A 26,814-nucleotide genomic window follows, 5' to 3' on the forward strand; every position below is an offset into this window, starting at 1 on the left:
GGGTCGCAGAAGGGTAGAGGACTCTGTTCAACAGAAACCTAACTGACAATGTAGCTCTTGAAAGTTTCCATCACCAGCATATCATTGAAAGCGTGAGTAATGAATAAAGGAACTTAGAAATGGCAGAGAAGCTGTAGGCATTTTAAAATTGTTGTTGTACAGAAATGGTAAAAACTGAGAGGACAGGGCACAAGATGAAGATAAAATAAAAATAAAAGAATAAACTGGCCACGAAAAAATCTGAGGAGAACCTTTATCAGAATACGGGCATGTTAGCAGGAGTGTTGCCTCAAGGAATAGTTAACTAATCGATCAAAAGAACAGATGAAGAAGTAATTCGATATGGCAAGTACGTAGAACTACAAACGCTAGCGCGAGATTGGAGGTAAAATTCTTAATACGATAGAAAGTCACCAAAATTCAAAAAAAGATAATCGATAAATATTTTGTGGAAGTAATAATTTTGTACGTAAATGGTTACCTCCGTATTCTTAGACTGATTGTAAAGTTGAATATTTTTCATCGATGAGTCATTGTATTACAAAACAAATACTTAAGCTTTTGGGTCTTAAGGAGACAAAGAAGATATTATTATTTCTTCGCAGTAGTTACTCCTTTAATTATTCAGCAGACAGCATCTCAAATTCTACACTGATTTGCCGTACGTCGAATATGGCTAGGGCCAGATTCAAACACTTGACCGACCATGTTATTTCATATTTTGTCGAAACAAACACTGGGGTCGAATCTGTCTCTGATGAAGAATTCAATTTCGATAATAGATTGTCAGTGACATTATTTATAGTGTCACGGTGTGTAATACCTGTCTGAGAATCCATATCTATTTCCAGAACACTGAGAAGCGCATGGTATTTCCCATTGTACTAATTGTCAGAGCTTCTTTCCGTTCCATTCAGGTAAGGAGCGCGGGGAGAAAGATCATTCTAACGCCTCTCTACCCGCAGAAATTACTTATTCGATCCGTAAGATACTTCTTAAAAAGACAACTACCTGCACGCAGGGAGCTGCGTGGGATAGTTGGTGTCTACATTAAAATGTTTTCCACTTCCGTTATTCCAGTTGCGTCCTCAAATGGGTGTAAAGGGTTCGCCACAGAGTTCTCAGACCCTAGCAAATGGCTCTGCCTCTTGAGCGACACTTGCAAACTGCAGAATTTTAATGGAAATGTAACTCACGCCTGACAGTGGAAGGCAATCAAAATCGATCCTACTTGCAGTGGATCGTAATTAACTAGGAGGCTGTGGAAATGGCACGGGGATACAACTCCAATTAAAACAGATGAATGTAATACAATAGGTTATATTCAACCACAGTTTACGAACATATAACTGATAGCAGCTAACACTGACCGGATGAACTATTCACATACAGACAGAGCAGTCCATGAATGTAGCACTCTACATACGTAACTACCCAAAGATCTTAATTGAGTCTTAGAGGCCCGCATCTCGTGGTCGTGCGGTAGCGTTCTCGCTTCCCACGCCCGGGTTCCCGGGTTCGATTCCCGGCGGAGTCAGGGATTTTCTCTGCCTCGTGATGGCTGGGTGTTGTGTGCTGTCCTTAGGTTAGTTAGGTTTAAGTAGTTCTAAGTTCTAGGGGACTTATGACCAGAGCAGTTGAGTCCCATAGTGCTCAGAGCCATTTTTTGAGCCTTAGAGTTTAACGTGCAACGCAGTGTTGAGTTCTCTTGAGAGTCCTGAAATACTGTACAGAGATCTAAGCCGGTGATGTAGTGAACGAGGTGACGAAAAAAGGTGGTTCCAAAAACATCAGAGTGTGTTGTCGCACCGCAACATAGTCCTGCTCGCTCGTTGTAAGCGGTGGCGCTCCTATATGTGATCAGCATTCCTACATTCTGCTCATGGTAGTGAGCAGTCACACATTACTCTGGCTCGAGGCAGCATGTGCCGAGAGTTCACCACGTGTACGTCGGAGCCGCCTTGCTGCAGCCGTTGGCCCAAGAGAAGCGGCAAACTGAGGCTGGGGCGTCTGAGTCCTGGAGTGTCATGGTTTCTGAACGTCCGCTCACTGGTCTGCTGCAGACATGAAAAAAATATGGCTAGTACCAACTGCCAAAAGGGTCAGGAGTCAAGGGGGTGCTTGCTGGGTTTTAGAGAACAGACAGGAGCTGGTCATTTCGGCCTATGTCGGAGGGTGTGAACAAACTGTTGCCGACTGAAATTTCCTGAAAAATTCTCGCCGCAACGAAAAACGCCTTTTAATGATTGCCACCTGAAATTGAATATCAGATTCGCGACACACTCCCCCATTTCCCGATGATACAAAACCTTATGCCCCTCTTCGAACATTTTCCACGTCCTCTGTCAGTTCTATCTGGTAAGGGTCGCATGGCGCGCAGCTATTCTCCAGAATCAGATGGACAAGCGTAGTGTAACTGTTCTACAAATAAAACGCAGTCTTTGTTTCGCCTTCCCCACAACATTTTCTGTGTAACGGTTCTAATTTACTTCATTTATAATTGTAATCAATAGGAATTTAATTGATTCAGCTGTATTTAAATTTATGTTATTCATCAAGTAGCTGATATTTAACGGATAATTTTTTCCTGTGTGGAGGGCCTAACACTTCTTATTATTTAGAGTACAGCAACACTTACAGAAATGCAAATATATTGCCTAAATTATTTTACAGTTGGTTTGGATCTTCTGATGACTTTATTAGAGAAAATATCAGCATCATCTGCAAACAGTCTAAGAGGTCTGCTCAGATTGTCTCCTAAATCGTTTATAAACATTAAACACAGCAGTGGGCATAAAACGATGCCTTATGGAATGCCAGATATCACTTGCTTTTTAATCGATTTCTTTCAGTCCCTTACTACGCTCTGTGAAGTTTCTGACAGTAATTCACGAAATTAGTCGTACAACTGTAAGGACGCTTCATAGGCACGCAATTTGATTAGAAGCCGCTTGCGAGGAACTCTAGAAATATGAAATCAACTTGCCGCCTGCTGTGGCCGAGCGATTCTAGGCACTTCAGTCCGGAACTGCGCTGCTGCTATGGTCGCAAGTACGAATCCTGCCTCGGGCATGGATGTGCGTGATGTCCTTAGGTTAGTTAGGTTTAAGTCGTTCCAAGTCTAGGGGACTGATGACCTCAGATGTTAAGTCCCATAATGCTTAGAGCCATTTGAACCATTTTTTTAATCAACTTGAAATACCCTGTCTAGACGAGCAATCTTCACTTCTTGTGAATAAGTAGCCACTTGTATTTCACGATAGCAATATTTTCTGAATCCGTGTTGACAATGCATCAATAGGTCGTTTATTACGAGACATTTCATGATGTTTGAACAAGCAATATGTTCCAAAATTCTACTGCAAATTGCTGTCGGTAATGATTTTAAATGATGGGATGCTTATATATTTGTTGATGACTCGTGACGAACACACAAGTGCGCATCCCGAAGCTTGACAAGTCTTGCCAAGGTAATGGCATTACGATCTCCACATTGCTCTGCCATATGTCAAGCAAACCTGTAACCAATCGTACTGCTTTTCTTTGTACACATTCAGTATATCCTCTTATTGCTAACTAGTGCAGGCCTCAAACATTTGAGTAATTTTCTAGGATGTGTTGTATGAGGAGTTCGTGAAGAATCTCCTTTATTGGTTGCATATCCCTAGTAGTCTACCAATAAACCTAAGTGTGTCACCTGCATTTGAGCTGTGTTGCGGCTCGCGTTGGTGCCATTGGTAGGTAGGCATCGTGTAATAGGGGTAGTGGCATCTCGTTTTCTTCTCGTGCTTACTGATGCCGCTACGTTTGCTAGCCTTGTCTGTCAGTGAGTGGCAGCAGCAGCGGTTATCTATATCTAGTACCCTAATACTATCTTTGGAAGGGCGTCAAGTGTTTTCTGGGTCGGAGTGTGCCGGGTAGTTCGGTTGGGACGGAGCAGCAGTGAGGTCCAGCAGTGCCAGGACATGCTGGGACCGCTGGCAGCACGCAGGCACTGCTGGATCGAGGGTCTGTAGTTGCGAGGGCCACAATCTCGTTGTGCACCGGACCCAGGACGTTTGAGTTGAGTGAACATTAACCCAGTAGTAAAACCTGCACTATTTTCAGATCACGTCATTTATTTGCAGGGTCACTGAGATGAAGACCAATGAGTGGAGTGTTTGGATTTGGCGAAATTAATTAGCCATCCTCCACTTCTTATTATTAATCATTGAATTCCTTGTGTTTATTGATGAAGTTCAACCAGCGGTATTTTTCTGCCTAGTGGCTGCTAATGCCCCAGTTACCAGTTCGCGAAATTAATTACCCACCCTCCACTTCTTATTATTAATCGTTGAATTCCGTGTGTTTGTTGATGAAGTTCAACCAGCGGTGTTTTTCTGCCTAGTGGCTGCTAATGCCACAGTTACCTGCCCTGGAAATTAGCGTATTTTCGCGGCAGTGTACCTTTCCTCGCCTTGCCGCTGCTGTCCGGTAAAGAGTGTAGTTCGACAGCCTCCTTCATTGTGGTTCGGATATTTTGTTTGTTTTGGACTACTTTCGTCGTAGTGGTTCCTTCTGCTTCTGGATGTTCTAAACACTGGATTCTGACGACGCAGTGCTGTCCGCCGGTTCCGCCTTGCCTGGTTTATTCCATCGTTGTGTTGGTTACCAGACATTAGATAGATTTTGGAAGAGTGTTGGTCTGCATTTAAACTACCGCTACTTTCAGTTGCCATCCTGTTAAGTGAATACAACTCTTAGCTGCCTGTCTCCTCAGTTGCGAAGTTGAGCGACTTTCCCACGGCAATCCTTGGAGAGCTGTCAGAAGCCCACTTCTCTCTTGGTTTGATCAGATTGTGATGACTTGTTTTTCTTTTTAATTAATTTTGAGTTATTACTATTGGGGCCTTCAGCTGACAAGTAATTTGAATTTCTTGTCAAGATGGCCTTCAGCCGTGAATGCAATTTGGCTAAAAAAATTTTAATTAGATATTTTCTCTTAAGAGTGAAATTTCGGTAATTGTGTTTTTTTAAAAAAAATGTTTTAGTATATTTTGGAGAAGTTTAACTGTTCTTAATAATCTGCCACCCAGGCCTTCAGCCATCAAATAGTTTTTGAGTTATTACTATTTGGGCCTTCAGCCGACAAATAATTTGAATTTCTTGTCAATAAGGCCTTCAGCCGTGGGCGCAACTTGCTTAAGAACTTTTTATTAGACATTGTGTCTTATTAGTAAAATATGATAATTGTTCCTTATTGTCGACCTCATTTGCAGTCGGTTCCAAATAAGGTGTACGTGATTTTAAAAAAAAAAACGAGCAGCCAATGGTAACTGAGTAAGGTCCCGTCCACACCGAATCCTGTCTTACCCTAAGTCCCATGTCTCAGCTTTGTCTATGAGTGGTGCGTTTATATTCTTAATAAATGCCACCCCCAAGTATTCGTGTGGGATGACCGTTTGCAATTCCGACTCATTTTTATTGAAGTAATAGGAAAACACATCTTTTGTTTTGTGAAGGGCACAGTTCTACATCTCTGAACATTTGAACCGAGTTACCAATCTTTCCTTCGCTTTGAAACTTTATCAACATGTGATAAAATATTAGGAAACATTTCTACTTCTTCGTGACAGATAATGGCATCATCCTCAGTAGGATCATTAATATACAACATCGTCAGTAAGGGTTCCAACACACATCCTGGGGCGCACCTGTCGTTACTTCTGCATCTGCCGCTGACTCTCAGTCTATAACACGCTGCGTCCTCACTAGTAATAAATCCTCATTCCTGTCACAAATTTCGCTTGATATCCTACACGATAGAATTTAAAATAATCGTTTACGTGGTATTGAATCAAATGCTTTTCGAAAGTCACAAAACACTGCATCTTCGTAACTGTCTGGATCAATGTTTCATGGTGTCGTGGGAAGAAAGCGCAAGTTGGGTTTCAGCTGACAGACGTTTTCGTGATCCATTCTGGGTGCTGTTAATGCGTCATGATTGGCCAGGAGGGGAAAGCGTTAGGCACCCGTTGAGGCGAAAAATCAAACATACTTTTAACTGCATGAACGTCTAATGCCATAAAAAGGAAAGACAGGACTAGAGAAGCGGCCGAGACTGAATGGTCTGCCGCCCAAGAGAGCAGGAGAGGAGAGCGTCTGGTCAGATCGGAAGCTGCCAGCAGAAAAGACCGGAAGGCGTGTCCGCTCCCAGCAGCTGGCAGCGGTTCCACCCTCACTTGACCGCCTCCAAACCTCCCTATTGGTCGACCAAATCGTAGACGTGCAGTTCGGTAGTGTTACCTCGTCAGCAACACATGAGTGTAGCTGCTGATGGCTCAACACGTGAGTTTCAAAGTGGTTCTATCCAGTTTCTTGCAATATGACTGATGTGTGACAACTAGCCACCAGGCAGAAGACACTGGAGAACAAGTGAAAAATAAAAATCAAATTTTATATTATTAAATCCATTCAGTAATGGACCCAACTGTACACTACCATGGAGGAGATCATTCTGTTAGAGACACCTCATTATATTGGATCTCAGAACATCTAAGATTCTACAACTAATGTACGTCAAGTGTTCTGGAGCAGGTTTTGCTGATAATGCCTGTTATTCTTCTTGTGGACGAATGTGGCCTGCGCTGTCTCTCAACCACAGCGAAAGGTCTTTGTTCGAGGGACCTATTTTATTTATTTATATATTTAACCTCAACTGATAAGAACCATCAGGTCCTCTCTTACATCGGATCCAGGCTTCATACATATGTAACTTTTTTTACATCGTATTTACCTAAGAAATGATAACTTGATGTGGCAAATAGTATTGAATTTACCTGAGTGTTTGTAGTGACAATGCGAGTACAGAATGATTATGATCCAATGAAGTTAAAATGGCTGTACTTCTACTACTGCTACTGCCACTAATAGCGATAGCAGTAATAATAATAATAATAACAGTGATGGCAACAATAATGACAGTAATAACAGTTATCATAGTGGCAGCTATAAAAAGAATTCATAGGTGTACTAAATATACATTTTTCTGACGTAAATAATTCTGGGGAAATAAAATTTGAGAAGACTGCACCAGGTAAGAACAGTGGGAAATCAGGAAGAACGCTGCGCAAGGGTAACGAGTGCGCCCAGGAGCAGGGGTAATTATTATTGTTTCTTTAGTAGATATGTCATGAACTGTCTTCTGAAGTTGTTATTCAGTTACCAACGTAATTCGGGAGATTATGTCAGAGTCGGTTTCCTCCTATTAAGCAGGACTTTGAGATAGTGGCTGAGTGATGGTTTGGAACAGAAAGGACTTTGTTGTGATGGTAATGTGTGTTTCAGCCATGTATGTAAGACAAGAGCGTTAAAATAAATAGAGATATGGGGGACAGTGTACTTTAGCAAAACAGCAGAGAAGACAGAGGGTGCATTATGTGTAAAGGAAGGGTTAATCAACCACAAATTCGGTACAGAATCTGATAGAGATTCCACCGAGCCTAGAGCTTTGTCCAGTTATAGCGATTTCAGCTATATCTCTGCCCACTGACACTAATATACATGTCCTGGCAAAAGAAGTGAAGAACCGAAGATGGAGAAAACTAAGTGAAACTCCACGGGTTGAGAGGGAATGAGGTGTTACTTCAGTGATTACAGAATCGACTCAGATTTACAAACAACTTGGCAGTGTGAACGTCGCTATCAGTATGACATAGCAGCCCCTCTGGTATGGAAACGTATACTTACCCAGATGAGAAAATTTCCATAAGTCCATTGTATCTTCTTCTAAGGAAATCTGGCACAAAACTATCGTAATTGGTCCTTGATGTCAATGATACTAATACTCGTACAGAGGTGACGTCCGAGCAGGTCTCACACATACTCTATCGGGGATAGATCTGGGGATCTTGCTGTCCACGGGAATATCTGAACACCACGCGCGCAATTCATAGAGACACGCGCCATATGCGAACAAGCATTGGCGTGTTGGAAAGCTGCACCATGATACTGTCACTTGAGATGCAACATATGCGGATGCAGGACTTCCGTCACGTGCGGTTGTGCCGTCAGAGTTCCCTCAAACATTGCCAGCCATGACCTGATAACTGCAGGAATAACAGCACTGTAGTTCTCCAAATACATCGGAAGGATGGGGCCTCTCCACAGGCTGCTGCCATATTCGCCTACAGTTGCCAACCTGGGTAGTTTGGAACCACAGGTTCCTTACTCAATAGAATGTGACGCCATTCATCAGAAGCCAGTGCTTTCCGGTCACGCCCTCACTCCAAACGCAGCATTTTGTGCAGTGGTCTTAACGGCAACCTACGCGTGGCCATTAAGGCTCTCCCTTGATACCGAGTCTTGCTCCAGCAATGTTGCTTACGGTCATAATTTCTACCTCAGTGGATATGAGTTTCTTGCATAATGCGACAAAAATGCCATCTCCTTTTCCGATTGGCCTATCCTTTCAGTATACCCTAAAATTGTATCCAAAAGTCTCACTGCCGTCGGTTTCGTGGCTTATCCAGCTTTCTGTATCTTGCGTTATGTGACCTCCACTGCTTTTCAGAAGCACTTCAAACTCTGAAATCGGTAGCAAATGCTTCAACACAACGTTAATAACTACGGTTACAATACTCTCCACCGTGGAGTGCATTTTTTGGGTCACATACCGACAATTCCAAGTTTCCTGCGACTGTCGTTAGATGGAGAGTCGCCTAATCTAACAGAAATCTTTGTGCACCCACACACAGTCAACTACCTGGATAACAGAATCAGATGTGTAGTGAGCATCTAGCACATTTATGGGGACTCTACAATTCTGAACCCTATGAGCAAGTCTAGGAAGTAGCAGCCTAACTTATCAGAAGATCTTCGAAGTCTGTTGTTACAACCTTCCATTCGACTCAGAACGAATGGGCCACAATGAGCTCTAGAGATAATGCTAGAGACAGTAAACTTCGTCGAAACTCCGTGACAAAAAATGATTTTGTCAGTATTCTCTGTGGGTCCCTGGCGTTATCCATCTAAGTCCTCAGTGACCAGACGACAGGCATTGTTGCGACTTGTGCCACATACTCCTCCAATGGATTCGACATATTAAACGAGACCGGTAGGCTTACACACTGAATACAACTGCTCTTCCTTCCAATTCCTTGCTGTCATTTCCCTAAATGGTAACGTTATTCTCCATACATTTGAGCTGCTGATGATGAACAATTAATAGACCTTTATCCTGTCCTTGACAGTACGACACAGCAGGATTTCCATTTGGTGAAGAGAGTCACTTGGTTCAGTTTCGATTTCAGTACGAGATTGAACCTAGAACGTATTTTGTTGACTGGGATGTCTGTAAGTCATTGGGTTCTCCCTGGCCGTTATTTTTCCTACACAAGGCGGCGAGCCCTACAATTGGAGCACTGACAATCAAGTGGACAATTAGCGACAGGTCCTATACTCCTGTAGAGTAAATAGTGCCCGCAGGAAAGGTTTCCAATACCTTTTCTAAACATTTTGAAGAGGAAAGGTGCTCATCAAAGCGAATTTTGTGTGTTCCATGACATGTAGGTAGCGCTCTACTCATCCCTACTCTACTTATCTGTTGTAGATGAAACTTGTTGGATATTAACTGACATTCCTTAATTAGTTACTTCGTTAGTTGGTTACTTCTTCCATAGATCATTTCAACAAACATTACTACGTGGAACATGTCAATATATACTGCGCAACACAGTTGAGGGATCACTTTTACTAATCGCCGTATTTGTCTCCCGTTTCAAAGCATTAGTTTTAAAATTTGGCTCACAGATGCCTATAACGTGCCTTTGTAATGGTTCATCAGCGTAATATTTCGCACGGCAAGATGTCGACACATGGGAACAAACGACAACACTGGGAGGCGGAATGTAGGTTAATGATGTGATATTCGCACCAAATTTCACTACAATTCTGCCCAGTGCCTCTGTGGACGTATCACATGATGGGTAGATCGTCACAGCCCCTCTTAACTCCTTTTCACATGCTTTATTATTTTTTTTTTTTTGACGCCTCTGCGATGAAGGTTAGAACTGCGACATCCAGCGCTGACATCACGAGGTTTTCTTACGGGTCACATTTTAGACATACCGCCTCTCAGAATCGACCTTACAGGGTGACAAAGTGCGTCAAAGAAACTGCCCCTTATCTTGGAGTGTTAATTTGCACATCTTTTGCGGTCTAAAACGACAGTTCGCTGTGTGATGAGCAAGAGGACGACATTCTTGACCATCTTCGACACCTCTGGCATCACCCACTCTGTTGAACTATTCGATAAGGAGACCCCATCATGTGTGATGGCACACATTTGGAATGCAGCGTGACTGCAATTTTTGCTCTGCTATACAGGATGGAACCACTTTTTTGTGTTTTTGTATCTCCTTCCTTTGGACAGGTGGTCCTTGAGAAGACGGTCATTTACTATTCTGAGAAAAAAATGCCTACAGTCATCCTTATGATTCTATTCATTTTGTTGCAACCAGTTTCGGCGCCTCAATGCGCCATTTTCAGGCTGTAGTTGTTGCGGAAGGGATCGAGTCAACCTCATTCAGCATCAGCTACAGCCTGAAGATGGCGCATGAAGCGCCGAAACTGGTTGCAACAAAATAAGTAAAAGGACGGCTGTAGGCATTTTCTTGTCACCACACATTTTTTGTGTGTGATCAGTCTTCTGTCTGGTTTGATGTGGCGCCCCACGTATTCCTGTGACTCCCTGAGTAGGCTTCAGGTTGTTGATCAGTGTGACACCCACTGGTTATGACTATCCAGGATCTCCTGTATGACCTCCACCATACTGAATGGTCGGTCGCCTTTGTGGGGACCTCTGGTCACATTGGGGATCCCAGGGAATGAAAATACTGGCCATTTGGCCAAGTTGGTTACCAGGATGCCGACTTAACATGCTGACACACTACCTCTGGCGCTAGCGGACGAGCTCAAAGCAGCTGATTTGGTTTTGCATTTTGCCCATTCTTTTTGTCAATACTTTCCACATATTCTTACCTCGCGGATTCTGCGGAGAACCTCCTCATCCCTTACCTTATCAGACCACCTATGCAGAACCACATCTTAAATGCTTCGAATCTCTTCTGTTCCGGTTTTCTCACAGTCCATGCCTCACTACCATTCAATGCTGTGCTCCAAACGTACAGTCTCAGAAATTTATTCCTCACATTAACAACATTTGACACCAGCAGACTTCTCTTAGTCAGGGATGCACTTTTTGCCAGACTGTCTGCTTTTTAGATTGTCTTTGTTCTGTCAGTCATGGGTATTTTGCTGCCTACGTAGCAGAATTCCTTGACTTCGTCTACTTGGTGATCAAAAAATGGTTCAAATGGCTCTGAGCACTATGGGACTTAACATCTGAGGTCCTCAGTCACCTACACTCAAATGGCTCATTTGGTTTTGAGCATTATGGGACTTAACATCTGAGGTCATCAGTCCCCTAGATCTTTGAACTATTTAAACCTTACTAACCTATAGACATCACACACATCCATGCCTGAGGCAGGATTCGAACCTGCGACCGTAGCAGCAGCGCGTTCGGGACTGAAGCGCCTAGAACCACACGGTCACAGCGGCCGGCTTGGTGATCACCATACCTGTTGTTAAGTTTCTTGCTGTTCTCATTTCTCCTACTTCTCATTACTTTCGTCTTCCTTCGATTTACTCTCTATCGGTATTCTGTAGTCATTGGACTGTTCATTCCATTCAACACATCCGGTAATTCTGCTTGAGGACAGTAATGTTATCAGCACACTGTCTATTTGCCCGCCGTTCCCGCCTTCTCGTTCCCTCTAACAAGTGTCACGAATCAAATGACGAAAAAGATACAAAAATTTTACAACGCTTCCAAAGGAAGCTAACACGTTTTGTCACCCCGACGAATGTGGTACCCGGTACGGACAGTGGCACCACACCATCTCCCCACCCTCACTCCGCTCACAACGCCTCCAGTTACGCCATTTGGTTTTGGTTCCTCCAGTGTCATGACACGCTACTTGAGTTCGCGTGATTCCCTCCGTCGGAGGTTCGAGTCCTCCCTAGGGCATGGTTGTGTCTGTTGTCCTCAGCGTAAGTTAGTTTAAATTAGATTATGTAGTGTGCAAGCCTAGGGACCGATGACATCAGCAGTTTGGTACCAAAGAAACTTACCACAAATTTCCAAATTTCCACTCTACTTGGCGCATTTCCACGTATAACAATACTGCATTGGGGAGAAGATAAGTTTGTGGCACAACTTGACTAGAAGAAGGGATCGGTTGGTAGGACGTGTTCTGAGGCATCAAGGGATCACCAATTTAGTACTGGAGGGCAGCGTGGGGGGTAAAAATCGTAAGGGAGACCAAGAGATGAATACACTAAGCAGATTCAGAAGGATGTAAGTTGCATTAGGTACTGGAAGATGAAGAAGCTTGCACAGGATAGAGTAGCATGAAGAGCTGCATCAAACCAGTCTCAGGACTGAAGACCACAACAACAACTATCACGTAACTATATCTTTTTGGAGATGATAATTCATACTATATGTCAACCCCTCGTAAAAGTACAACAACATCTTAATTAAGGAGGTCCACAACAGGGCAGGTTACCACAATCACATTAACCGAAATATCAGCTATCATTTCGATATCGTAACATCAGAACATGTGTTGAACTGTAGCCCCCGAAATTCAATTACCGGAGTGACAAATACGTCGGGAGCATAAGTTGCAGGAGAAAGCGTTTAAGCGTCCGTGGGTGTAGAGGGCTGCGGGCTGCTGTGACCGATGAGCTATCCGGGCAGAGCAATGCGTACACTACTCCCCTCCCTGCCACCTGCGTGTCGCACCAGGGGATTAAGCCGCGACCCGCTGTGTTTGTTTTGAAACGGTAATGCCGCCAGCTTTTAAGAGGCTTACGGCCGGGGCTCGCAGCAACAGCGCCCGTCATACGGCATCTACGCGTGATGGGGCCATAAAACAAACGCGCGCGAGCTCATACGTTCCTCTCTCTCGATAAACTGGCGCATCCCTTCCGTGCAGTGCTGGATGATTGGATGTTCCGCGCTGTTGCAAAAGCTATTGTTTTGCGGCTGCAGGTGATACAAGGGTAGAACAGCCACACGCACACAAAACAGATGAATGTTAACTGTACCCGAAGGGGTGGCACTTGTAATCGTGTCTGAATGCTCACATAAATGCCTTGTTAAATATTCAAACAAGATCATATTCCCCTATTACTAGACTGTTTCACTCGACGATGTTGATGTGTGTTATACTCACTATCGATTCGAAGTTGCTACAGTTCAACCACAAAACAGCTAAAAAAATTCTACACCGCTTTCATGAATGCATCTTTTTTTTTTTTTTTTAAATCGGAAACCACATTCTCAGCACTGCATTGAGCCAAGTGATTCGCTACTTACGGCTAATCCTATAGCACATCACTAAGTAAATTTTCATTGTATAACGCACGTTGCGGCTGAGATGCGGGCAGTTTGACACAAGAAATGGATCATCTAAAAGCAGTTGTACCGATAATCAGATCAGTCATGCTCTACAGACTGGACGTTCGTGGGAACCATCAGAAGATGCAAGCAAATCGGTGACATTCCTACCTTTTGCGGGAAGCATATCTCGAAAAATGGGAAGAAATTTAAAGAGATTTGACATTAAAAGTGTACTCCTTCCGCCAGCTAAGACTAGAGTGCTGTTGGGGTCAGTGAAAGAGTCCGGGCCGCGCGGGGTAGCCGCGCGGTCTGGGACGTCTTGTAACGGTCCGGTAGGCTGTCCCCGTCGGAGGTTCGAGTCCTCCCTCGGGCATGGGTGTGTGTGTTGCCCTTAGCGTAAGTTAGCTTAGGTTAAGTATTGTGTAGGCTTAGGGACCGATGACCTCAGCAGTTTGGTCCCTTAAGAATTCAGACACATTTTTTAGAAGGAGTCCGGTGTCTACAAAATTCCCTGCCTTTGCGGGAAAGCCTATACAGTATTGGACAAACGATTCGTATCTCAATTCAATAAACTTTACCAACAACCGTATACTTCAGGTTATTTCATTTTATGTCGAAAGCTACCAGTTTGAAGATGGCAAAATGAATTACCGAAACTAGTAGCGTTCGAAATAAAATAAAATAACACTGATATACGGTTCTTCGTAAAATTTATTGAACTGAGACGCACGTACCAGTCGATGTCCCCTGGCCATAATGGACCGACAGAGAACGATTCGTATGGCCCACCATCGCCACACGCGTTTATTTCACCCAGAAAAATCTGAGACTGCGGAACGTTGTCTGGCTGAAGGACATAAAATGTTTCACTATGAGACGCCCCTGCGTCGCGTTATTGGGACTGTGTGGTGAGAGAAGCTATTGGGATCTGGCTATCTGACAATATTATAAATAGAAGTAAGGGGTGTTGTGTCTAGACAAGACAGCCTAGACACAATGAGAGGAAGCCGAAAGGCACGCGCTAAGCCAAAGCAGGGTGCGTGAGGTCTGAAACAGGATACGTAATGAATGCTATAAAGATAAGTACGTAGCTTCTGGAATACTTAACTTTAATCCATCCTTTTGGTACATCTGGAGATTGTGGCGATACAAGTGAGACTCTTTAGATACATACAATGTTACTAATGGCGCCTTGCTAGGTCGTAGCCATGGACTTAGCTGAAGGCTACTCTAACTATCTGCTCGCCAAAGGAGCGAGGCTTCGTCAGTGTAGTCGCTAGCTACGTCGTCCGTACAACTGGGGCGAGTGCTAGTCCGTATCTCGAGACCTGCCTTGTGGTGGCGCTCGGTCTGCGATCACACAGTGGCGACACGCGGGTCCGACATGTACTAATGGACCGCGGCCGATTTAAAACTACCGCCAAGCAAGTGTGGTGTCTGGCGGTGACACCACAAGGGGGATCCTACGGCTGGTCCCGGCGGAGGTTCGAGTCCTGCCTCGGGCATGGGTGTGTGTGTTTGTCCTTAGGATAATTTATGTTAAGTAGTGTGGAAGCTTAGGGATTGATGACCTTAGCAGTTAAGTCCCATAAGATTTCACACACATTTTAACATTTTTTGGGGATCGTACAAATAAGAGTTGGAACGCTATTTTGTTTGACATTGAAACACAACGGTCTTTGTTTTGGTCATCAAACTGTGTCAATAGCAGTGATATCGATTTATCTTTTCCGCGAGTTTTCACCACCGGTACGCTTACGTGCTTTGTGATAGAGGGCAGTTATGTTCGCGCACTGGCGGTGGACGTAAAGGTGGTGTATAAAGGAGGCGCAGTGGCGGTTTCAAAAAATGGTTCAAATGGCTCTGAGCACTATGGACTTAACATTGGAGGTCATGAGTCTCCTAGAATTTAGAACTACTTAAACCAAACTAACCTAAGGTCATCACAAACATCCATGCGCGAGGCAGGATTCGAACCTGTGACCGTTGCGGTCGCGCGTTTTCAGACTGAAGCGCCTAGAACCGCTCGGCCACACCGGCCGGCTGTTGCGGTTTGATTCCACTTCTGGCGAGTCAGTGCGGCTTACCTACCTGAAGACGGCGGCCAGTTGGACCGCCGAAATATCGTGTCTAGATGACGTTATGGTCCGGCTGCAGATCCGATACGAATATCTACAACGCACTTCAGTAATACGCGGTGCTTCTCCTATCAGAAACAGTAGGACGGGGTTTGCTAATTTTGTTCACTTGGTCTTGGGATAGAGTCTTGACCAGCAAACGAAATGTCCTCGATCCCGGGCTCGAACAGAGCCTCTGTTCATATTTTGAATAAAATCATCGGCAATGGCAGATGAAGACTTCCAGCCTGAAAAGGCAACACCGTTCTGGCCAAGGCCTTGTTATGGAGGTCGGAAGAGCGAACAGAAGCTCACGGCACCCTCTTGCGAGAAAATATCACTAAAAGATGGAAGAAATAGCATGATCAACGGCATTAGGATGCAGAAGGAAAAGGAATACACTGCATTAGAGAAGCGTTAGACTAAGTGTATCCCCTGGACATGTAGCCTGTTATTGAAAAAGAGCCATGACACTCGTTCCATTAGCAAAAGATTCCGGATTAGCCCCCAATTTGTATCTCTGAGAGAGAGTACCAAGTGGGAGGTGATCACAAGGAAAAGATTGAGTAAACCAACGATAGGGTAATATTCTACTAGTCGACGGACGGAACGTAAGAAATTTCAATGTGGTTGAAAAGCTACACATCTGAAAAGGAAAATGCAGAGGTTCATTCTAGACCGAAAGGAGGTCAGTGAAGGATCAGTGAAGTGAAATGGAAAGCAGACAAGAATTTACGATCACACGAACAGAAAATGGTGCAACGCGAATACGACTCGTTAAGAATAGGAAGGTACGGCGAGAGTAAGTTACTCCGAAGAGTTCAATTACAGAGTAGTTCTCGTCAAAAATAACAAAAAACCAGTGCTAAAAGTAAAAGATCAGGCTTACATGAAGACATCGTAAGCAGAAGACAAGATGTAAAGAAAACATATGAGGACTCTAAATCGGGAAGTTAGTATGTAAGGGGTGGATTCTGAATCGGTAAATTATTGCGTAAATGGAGATGAAAATATAATATCCTAATCAAGGGAGATTTGGAACCTGTTGTAGGGGAAGGAGCACAACAAAATTAAGGAATAATATGGGCTTAGTAGGCAGAATGAGAGAGGAGAAAGACTGAGTTCGCAATAATATTCAGTTTCTAATGGTGAATAATCTGCTAAAAATTCACATGAGGAGGTGTTGCATTAGGAGAAATCCTAGAGACACAGGGAGATTCCAGCTGGATTACGTCATAGCCCGACATAGATTCCGATGTCAGATACTGGACTGTAAAGCATACCCACGAGCATATATAGACTCAGACCACGATTTAATAATGATAAAGAAGTGTGGAACGAAGTGCGGTAGAGAACAACTAAGGAATAATAATACTTGTTTGAAGATCATTAAAATGTCGATGCTGCGAGAAGGAACACCACAGTAGGCAGATCAGTTGTAGAGCTGTGGTCGTCTCTAAAAAGTGCAAACACATATGTTGGAAAACAAACATGGGTACTAGGAAGGTAGTCAGGTAAAAATAGAAAGAATTCAACAGGTTGATCATAAAAGGAAGTGCAAACAAGTTCAAGGATAGGAATAATTACAACAATAAAATCAGTTAGGAATGAAATAGAAAGAAATTGCAGGGAAGCCAATGCGAAATGGCTGCAAAAAAAAGTGAAGAAATCGGAAAAGAAACTAACTCAGGAAGAACTGACTGAGTGAGTACGGAATATTCAAAACAACTTTCAGTTAAATTAAAAGCAAGGTTGGCGACATTAAGATGGAAATGGAATTTCCACTGTTAAAACGCAGAGTAGAAAACGAACAGGTGCAAAGAGAACGTTTTTGGCCTGTATGAGGGGACAGGAATTGTCTGAGGACTTAACAGAAGATGAAATTGTAGTAGATGCGGAGCGGAAAGGGGATCCAGTATTAGGGCAGAATTTAACAGATTTTTGGAAGACATTTTAAGTGAGACAGTAAGGGCAAATAACATACCACCAGAATCTCTCAAATCATTGACAGAAGTGGAACCCAACCGACTATTCAATTTGGTGTGTAGCATCTATGAGACTGGAGACCATCAGCAGACAGCAAGAGCTTGTAAGTGAAAGAACTAACGCACAATCAGCTTAACAGCTCATGCATCCAAGTTGCTGACAAGAATTATATGCAGAAGAATGGAAAAGAAGACTGAGGATGTGTTAGATGATTAGTTTGGCTTTAGGAAAGGTTGAGACACCAGAGGGGCAGTTATTACAGTGCACATCACAACTCGAACATGACTTAACGAAAATCAAGGTATGTTCATATAAATTTGGTCGGTTTAGCAAAATGGACTCAGCAATGTACAGTCGTTCTAGATGTTTGAAATTCTAAGAAAGACTGGAGTAAATAATAGGTAAAAATTGGTAACATGCAATATGTATAAGTATCAAGCAGTAACTAGAATAATGGACGAGTAACAACAATAATTCAGGTATAAATATCGACGTCGCATGCAGAAGAATGAAAAGACACAGAAAGTATATGAGGATATTGAACGGGTAAATGGAAATACCGTGCGTCTATGGCCTCCCGTCGGGTAGACCGTTTGTCTGGTGCAAATCTTTTGAGGTGACGCCACTGCGGCGACTTGGATGTCGATGGGGATGAAATGATGATGATTAGGATAACACAACACCCAGTCCCTGAGCCGAGAAAATCACCGACCCAGCCGGGAATCGAACCCGGGCCGTTAGGTATGACATTCCGTCGCACTGACCACTCAGCTACCAGGGGCGGACATTGAACGAGTAATTCAGTATTCAAAGGGAAATGAAAATCTAATAGTCCTGGGGGATTGGAATGAGGTTGTAGGGGGAGGAGTAGAAAAAAAAGTTTACGGGGAAATATGGGTTTGATGTTAGGAATGAGAGAGGCGAAAGACTAATGGAGTTCTGGTATTAATTTCAGCTAGTAATAGCCAATACTCTGGTCAAGATTCACAAGAAGAAGAGATGTAAAAGGTCGGAGAGCCAGAAAGAATTGAGTTATAGACTCAGATCACAATCTGGCAATGTTGAAGATTAGGCTGAAATTTAAAAGACTGGTCAGGAAGAATCAGCACGGAAAGAAGTGGGATATGGACGTACTAGGGAATGAGGAGATACGCTTGAATTTCTCTATAGCTATAGATACTGCGATAATGAATAGCTCAGTAGGCATCTCAGTTGAAGAAAAATGGACATCTCTAAAAAGGGCAATCAATGAATGTGAAGAGAAAAACCCAGCAGCAAGGAAGGTAACTGCGAAGAGACAATGGGTAAGATAAAAAAAAATGCTTCAGTCGATCGACGAAAGAAGGAAGCACAAAACGTTCAGGAAATTCAGGAAATGGATGTACATGTCACTTAGGATTTAAAGAAATAGGAAGTGCAGGGAGGTTGAGGAGAAATGGCTACATGAAAATAGTGAAAAAATTCAAAAAGACATGATTGTCGTAACGACTGATTGAGCATATAGAGAAGTCAAAACAATAACTGGTGAAATTTAAAACAAGAAGGATGCAGTGGGAAATCCAATGTTCAATGGAAAGGAGAGAGCGAATTGGTGAAAAAAGTAAATTCAGGGCTTCTGTGAGGGGGTGAACTTACCTGATAAAGAGACAGAAGAAGAAATAGGAATCGATATGGAAGATTTAGGGGACCCAGTATTAGAATCAGAATTTAAAAGAGCGTTGGAACTTCAAATAGAATGTATGACACTGGCTGTATACCATCAGAATTTCAGAAGAATATCACTCACACAAACCCTAAGAGTGCAAAAGCCGACGATTGCGACAATTATCGCACAACCAGCTTAACAGCGATGCATCTGAGTTGATGACAAAAATAATACACAGAAGAAAGGAAAAGAAAATTGGGAGCGCATCATATGACGATCAGTTTGGCTTTAAGGAGGATAAAGCTTCTGAGAGGAAGTTCCGAAGTTGCGATTGATAATGTAAGCAAGACTGAAAAATAATCAGTAGATGTTCATACAATATGGCGACCTGGGAGAAGCGTTCAACCGTGTAAAATGATGGAAGACGTTAGAAATTTTCAGAAAATAGGCATAAGCTATAGGGAAATATGTATAACGGCCAAGAGGGAACAATAGTTGCAGAAGAACAAGAACGAAGTGCAAAAAGCGTGAAAGACAGGGATTTAGTCTTTAGCCCCGCTGCTCAGTCTATACGTCGAAAAAGCAAATGCCGGAAATAAAAGAATTTTTTAAAAGTGGGATTATAATTCAAGGTGAAAAGATATCAAAATTAAAATTCGCTGATGAAAGTCCTATCCTCAGTGAAAACGAAAAAAAGTTGCAGGACCCGCTGAATGGAATAAACAGTCTGATGAGCACAGAATTTGGGTTGAGAGTATGTCGACGAAAGACGAAAGTAATGAGAAGCAGTAGACATAAGAGCAGCAAGAAACTTAACATCATAAGTGGTGCTCACGAATTAGATGAAGTTACTGCCCAGACAGCAAGAAACCCACGACGGACGAGGGAAGGGGGACTTAAAACGCAGACTATTACTATCAAAAAGGAATTCCTGTCGAAGGGGAATCTACTAGTACCATACGTAGATCTTCATTCGAGGATGAAATTTCTGAGAATGTACGTTTGGAGCACATCATTGTATGTTAGTGAGACATGGACCTTGGAAGAACCGAAACAGTGGAGAATAGAGGCGTTTGAGTGTTAGAAATTAGGTTGGCTGACATGGTAAGAAATGAGATGGTTCGCCGTAGAATTGGCGAGTAAAGGAATATAAGGAAAACACTGAGAAGAAGGACAGGCTGACGGCAAATCTGTTAAGACATCAGGGAATGACTTTCATGGTACTAGAGAGAGCATCCAAGAAATCGAATTGATTCATAAAAAAGGAAACTGAAGTATTATTACATAAACACTTAGTGACTTGAGTTTAACGTGAAGTTAGATGTATTTTTTCTTCCCCTTTTTTTTTCATCAGTCTTCTGACTGGATTGGTGCGGCCCGCCATCAATTCCTCTCGACTGCAAACCTCTTTACCTCCGAGTAGCACTTGCAACCCATGTCCTCAGTTATTTTCTAGATGTATTCCAACCTCTGTTTTCCTCTACAGTTTTTACCCTGTACAGATCCCTCTAGTACAATGGAACTTATTCCGTGACGTCTTAAAGATGTCCTGTCGTTCTGTTCCTTTCCCTTGTGAGTGTTTTCCGCATATTCCTTTCCTCGCCATTTCTGCGCAGAACCTCCTCATTCCTTAGCTTATCAGTCCACCTATTTTTCAACATTCTTCTACACAACCACATCTTAAATTCTTCCACTCTCTTCTGTTCCGGTTTTCCCACAGTCTGTAATGTCCCCCTTCCTAATCGACATACGGGATTGCGATGGAACTGACCATGATCGCACATGCCTAATGAAATTTTACAGTTAGTAAGGCTATCGTTACCGGTTAGTTGGAGGAAAGTGTACAACAGAATCGTCTGAAGGAAGAATCTATTCTAAACTTAACTTAAATATTGATGAAAATTACGAAATGAGTGTAATATAGTGCAATCGCTCACAAAACGAACAGAAGGAAAAACGATATCATGTAATATTTACTACAAAAGTCACTGATAACACAAAGAAAACACTGATTAGCTAAACAAGGAATAATAAAACGGTCACCAGCCGCCTAGGGAAATGAATCTCCTATTTCTTGAGAAAGGTAATAGCAAATAAATTTAAGCAAGTAATCACTGACATGGCAACATACGGTTGTCATGCTTTTTCCACAGCACAACAGTTCACGAGAAAATAAATGAATCAGAAGGCACTAAGTTTGCAACTACTCATTCTGAAATATTAAATTTTGAAAGTAACTTTAAATGAAATTACTGGTTAAATAAACAACTGGCTTAACTTAAACTTTGTTACGCAAAAAAAAGTAAGCAATTTACTTTTAATTATTGAAAGCTTGAACTGAATTTACTTTCAGCAAATGAGCAATTGGTTTTACTTTTAAAATAACAACAACAAATACATGCCAAGACAGCAGAAGTCACTTGCTAAGCTAAATACAAAATAAATGAAATTGCACACACTTCATTTGTGCTGTATCTTCAGTTATTAGTTTTGCCAATGAAATTTTACATTACTTTAAGTAGCATCTTTTGTGTAATACAAGAATGAACAGTTACTGTGGCTGAAATTTTAGAATGAAACTGGCAGTAAATAGTTAATCACTTTCCATATTCTTCCAGATCTCGGTGATTGCATGGAAAGGAAGGGGACCCTGCTTGATAATAATGTCTGATGAGTGAGGACAATGACAACAGAGGTGCACTACAAGTTTTAACTATTCCAAGTTATTCATACTTTCTGAAAGAAAATCAACTGGACAGAGCCTCTGAGCCGTGGCCGGCTCGCGTAGATGCCGTTTGTTCTTTGGCATTTTGTCACAATTGGGTGGCATGTTATTTGTCCCTGAGTTACTACCATAACGAGTTGCTGACTTGCCTCTGTCAGTGGCAGCTTATCGATACTAGTACTGCTGTACCATCTTTGGTGTGACCGCTATATTTCCTTGTGGTGGTGTGTGTGGCAGTCGGTCAGTTGGGACAGAGCAGCGAGGAAGTCTCCACAGCGCGAAGTCAGGCCGGGACTGCTGGTGGCGTGCAAGCACAGTCGGATTGTGAGTTGCTAGCTGCAAGAACTACAACGTTCGTTGTCCACCGAACCAGGACACTGAAGTTGAGTGATCGGTTAACCCGTTGTGGCATCTCAACTGCTGTGACATCTCTTCGTTCATTGCCAGTTGTTGCTTCCTAGGCCGTTATGGCTAGCAGCAACGTATGGTGTGTTGGAGTTGGCGAAACTTTGCAGCCGGCTTCCTGTATGGTCTTTAACTATTAAATTGGTTGTTACTTATCAGTGAAGTGCACCAGCGATATTTTCTGCCGTGTGGCCATTAACGCTCCAGTTACGTGCCCTGGTCGTTAGTGTAGTTTTCTGGCAGTGTGTTTTTCCTCGCCGTGTTGACGCTGTCTGGCATGGCATGTAGTTCAACAGCCTTTTAGTTGTTTGGTTCAAATGGTTGAAATGGCCCTGAACCCTATGGGACTTAACATCTGAGGTCATGAGTCCCCAAGAACTTAGAACTACATAAACCTAACTAACCTAAGGACATCACACACATCCATGCCTGAGGCAGGATTCGAACCTGCTACCGTTGCGGTCACGCGGTTCCAGACTGAAGCACATAGAACCGCTCGGCCACAGCGGCCGGCTTAGTTGTTTGTTCATATTTTTTTCTTAGAGTGGGTTGTGCCTTGGCTGTTTTTAGACGCCTATTTTGAAGACATAGTGCTGCTGGTATCTTCGTCCTCGGCTGATACTTTCCATTGTCGTACCATTGGTTGGGCAGAAAGGAATTGATTAGGTCATGGTAAATGATGACAGCCAAAATGGTTGCAGGATAAAGATTTATTAAAATTCTTGACCACGGTGTCGGTATATCTAAATATACCTTCATCAGAAGTAATCACACTAAAATCACATCCTGCAACGGAGATTCATAAAACAATTGTGCCAAAGGCGTCGACAGTAGTCAGCAGTTAAAACTGACGACGCGTTTGGCACAATTGTTTTATGAATCTCCATTGCAGGATGTGATTTTAGTGTACTTTACTTCTGCTGAAGGTATATTTAGACATACCGAATCCGTGGTCAGGAATCTTAATAAATCTTTATCCTGCAACCATTTTGGCTATCATCATTTACCGTAAAGAATTTCAACAGTTTCTGTTTCAGCCACGTTTAAAATCTTGAAATTGATTAGGTTCTTGGTCAGTCCTTCAGCCGTCCCTGGGTCGGGTTGCCAACCGATTATTTAAGCTTGCTTTTGGCAGCCTGTCTCACCTCACCTTACGTTAGAGGTACCTCCTCAGGCTGACCCTTGGAACACTTCTGAGCGCCACTGTTCTGTTGGTTTTAGATTGTGATTTTCATTTTAGTCAGTACTGTGTGAGGCCCTCAGCTTCCTATTAATTTACTTTGTTTCAATTTTAAAATAAGACCTTCAGACGACTTAAATTAAAATTTGGTGATTGATTTGTTTAAAAACTAAATTTTGAAAATTTGTTCTATTTGAAATTCTTGTTATCCAGGCCTTAAGCCCTGAGTTGTACAGTGTCCAGACTTTTACGTGAAATATTTTTATGATAAGGCCTTGAGCCGTCTTAAATTCAAATTTGAATATTCATTTGCTTAAAATTGTTTTTAAATTTTGCTCTATCAAAATTCTTGTTCTCCAGGCTTTGAGCCCTGTGCTGTTCAATGTCTTGAGTGTGGCCCTCAACCGACTATATTCTTTAAAGCAATTTTTTTATAACTTGCGTTCAGGCCTTCGGTCGTTCTTGTTTTTGGTATGGTTTTGGGCCTTCAGCCCAGGAGGTATCTCAATTTTTTTTTAACTAGGCCTTCAGCCATATTGTTTTATTTTGATCCTTTTAAGGCAATATCTAATTATGTGGTTCTTAGGACATTAAAAGTTGTGTGTTTTGTGTAACTGGCAGTAGCTGATCACGCTCCCTCCACAACCATAACCTGATCCGTTCTATCCTGCGAAACCAGATTTCACCTCTACATTACTATGTTTGTCAGTTAACAGTCTTACGATGTTGTAGTTGTGCGGACGATAATGTTGAGCTGCTGCTGTTGCTGCTGCTGTTCCTGTTCGATGAGATGAACCCCGAGTCGTCTCCAGAGCCACGGATAATTATGGACAGGCAATAGATGGAATTGTAGCTTCCTCCGCCTGTCCAGTCCTACCGTGCTCTCAATACCGCTGGTTAGCAAATCAGGCGCGTCTACACTGGCGCGATCATAGCTGCACACCGCGTCGGTGGGACCAGCCAACCAACACTTCCGCACTCTTTCGTACCTCAGGCTGCTCTGCTTGCTCTCTGATAGCAGCGCGACATTCTCTCCATACGCAATGATAAACAACGGCACAGTTACTACCATTTTGTCGTTGCTATCGATACATTTCAGTAAAGTTGCCTTGGTTATTACCCAGCAATTTACAGTATTTTCATTATAATTAAGGCAACGGGCTTGCCGCAGTGGATACACCGGTTCCCGTAAGATCACCGAAGATAAGCGCTGTCGGGCGTGGTCGGCACTTGGATGGGTGACCATCCAGGCCGACATGCGCTGTTGCCATTTTTCGGGGTGCACTCAGCCTCGTGAGGCCAACTGAGGAGCTACTCGACCGAATAGTAGCGGTTTCGGTCAAGACTACCATCTTACGACTGGGAGAGCGGTGTGCTGACCCCACACCCCTCCTATCCGCATCCTCCACGGAGGATGACACGACGGTCGGATGGTACCGGTAGACCACTCGTGGCCTGCAGACGAGTGCATTATAATTAAAATCAATTATATCCAGTCGAAAATAAATACACTGGTACATCGATTACGTATTAAACACAGTTTCTTTAATACAGCTTACAGTTTCAGAATCGGAAGTACAATGTATGTTACCAACGGATGTTAAATGGCGAAAAATTTTGGATGGTGCAGAAGGTATTTTAGCTGCAGTTTAGGCGTTACAAGTCCATATCTCACTACCATTCAAAGTTGCGGACTGAACGTACAGTTTCAGAAATTCATCCTCAAATTAAGACCTATGTTTCATACTAGCGGATTTCTCTTCACCAGGGACGCCCCTTCTTTAACTTCATCTGCTTCATGATCAGCAATCCTGATATTAAGTTTTTCGCTGGTCACATTTCTGCTAGTTCTCATTGCTTTCGTATTTCTTCTATATACTGTCAATTCATAGTGTGTGCTGATTAGACTATTCATTCCATTCTGGAGATCCTGTAATTCTTAACTGTCACTTAGGATAACAATGTCCTCAGCGAATCATATCATTGGTATCGCTTTATCTTGAATTTCTTTTCCACACTTGAACCTTTCTTTTACTTCCGTCAGTGTTTCTTCGATGTATAGACTCAAAAGCAAGTACGAAAGATTATGTCCCTGTCTCATAACCTTTTTAATCCGAGCATTTCGTTCTCGATTTGGCAATCTTTTTGTTTCCTCTCGGTTCTTGTACACGTTGTACATCACCCGTCTGTCACTATGGGTTATGCCTGCTTTTCCCAGAATTTCGAACATCTTGCACTATCTCACATTATCGAAAGCTTCTTTCCAGGTCTCCAAATCGTCTGAATGTGGCTTCATTTTTCTTCCGACTTGCTTCCATTACCAGCCGTAACGTCGGGATTGCCCCTCTTTCCTACCTTTCTACAGTTCGCGCGGCTCTCGCCGTCGGAGATTCGAGTCCTCCCTCGGGCACGGGTGAATGTGTTGTCCTTAGCCTAAGTTAGTTTAAGTTAGATTAAGTATCGTGTAGGTGGTGACCTGGACAACATAGCTTACCTGACTCGTGGCACCAACGTACACTTTGTTGAGTTGTTGCGGCGTCATGATAGACCACACCTTGATGGAGCTCTGAGGCCAATCGATGTGAGGTTAGGAGCGGCGCTGAGGACAACCAACTTCCCTCATTTTTCTCTGGACAGAATAATGAATTACCTGAATAGACACAATCTTTTAAGCAAATCACAGTTTGGTTTCCAAAGTGACAAAAATACGGTGTCAGCCATAGTAGAATTCACAAAAGTTATACTCGATGGTCTTGATAAAGATGAGTGTGTCATAGGCATACTTTTGGATCATTCTAAGGCGTTTGATACAGTCGACCACAAGATTCTATAAAATAAATTAGAAGCATTAGGAATAAGAGGGGTAACTAATGACTGGTTTTCATCATCCCTAGCAGATAGGGTACAAAGAGTAGAGATAACACATACTTCAAATAGATACAAACATTAGTAATAAACTTAACAGAACCAAAATACATTAATATAGGGGTTCTGCAAGGTAGCATATTAGGACCAATACTATTCATGATATATACATCAATGACTTTCCCAGGGGTGTTACTCATGGTGAAAATATTCTCTTCACTGGTGACAGCAATATTATAGTTGCAAAAGACTCCTTGCTGAGAAAGCAAATGAAACTCTCAAGGAAGTTTATGATTGGTCAATAAGCAATAAATTGACATTGAACATATAGGAAAGTAATGCCATGAATTTCATTTTGAAGCGGAAAAAATGACAATGTTAAATTAAATGTAGATGGCACCTCCATAGACTGTAACACATGCAGTATTTCTAGGAATGAAT

This window comes from Schistocerca americana, chromosome 5 (assembly GCF_021461395.2).
Source record: "Schistocerca americana isolate TAMUIC-IGC-003095 chromosome 5, iqSchAmer2.1, whole genome shotgun sequence".
Taxonomy (NCBI): Eukaryota; Metazoa; Arthropoda; class Insecta; order Orthoptera; family Acrididae; genus Schistocerca; species Schistocerca americana.